We start from the raw sequence: 548 nt of genomic DNA, 5'->3' as shown, positions 1-548 counted from the left end.
AGCCGAGAATGAGGCTAAATCTGATGAAGATATTGCGCTGGTTGCTCATGGAAAAACACATCCGAGAGATGTGTGGGTCCTGGACACAGGCGCATCTTATCATATGTGTCGAAGGAGAGAATGGTTCTCAGAGTATGAGGCAGTGACTGATGGCAAGATAGAATGACTTTGCTTGCGATATTGCAGGAATCGGTTCTATTAAGCTCAGGACACATGATGATAGAGTCTACACGTTGACCGGAGTTAGACATGTTCCATCTATGTCCTAGAACTTGATCTCAGTTAGTCTTTTGGACAGCAGAGGTTTCAAGTATTCAGGTGGAGATGGAGTTCTGAGTGTCTACAGGGGTTCAGATGTGATTCTCAGAGGTTCCATTCATGGTACTTTGTATTTTCTGGAAGGTTCTACGGTTTCAAGTTCAACAAATGTTGCATCTCTAGAGTTTCGCAAGGAAGATATGGACAAGTTGTGGCATATGAGGCTTGGACATATGGGCGAGCGTGGGATGCAGATTCTGTCGAAGCAGGATCTTCTTTGTGGTCATAAG

Source organism: Brassica oleracea, chromosome C7 (genome assembly GCF_000695525.1).
Source record: "Brassica oleracea var. oleracea cultivar TO1000 chromosome C7, BOL, whole genome shotgun sequence".
Lineage (NCBI taxonomy): Eukaryota > Viridiplantae > Streptophyta > Magnoliopsida > Brassicales > Brassicaceae > Brassica > Brassica oleracea.
This window is presented reverse-complemented; position numbering follows the sequence as displayed.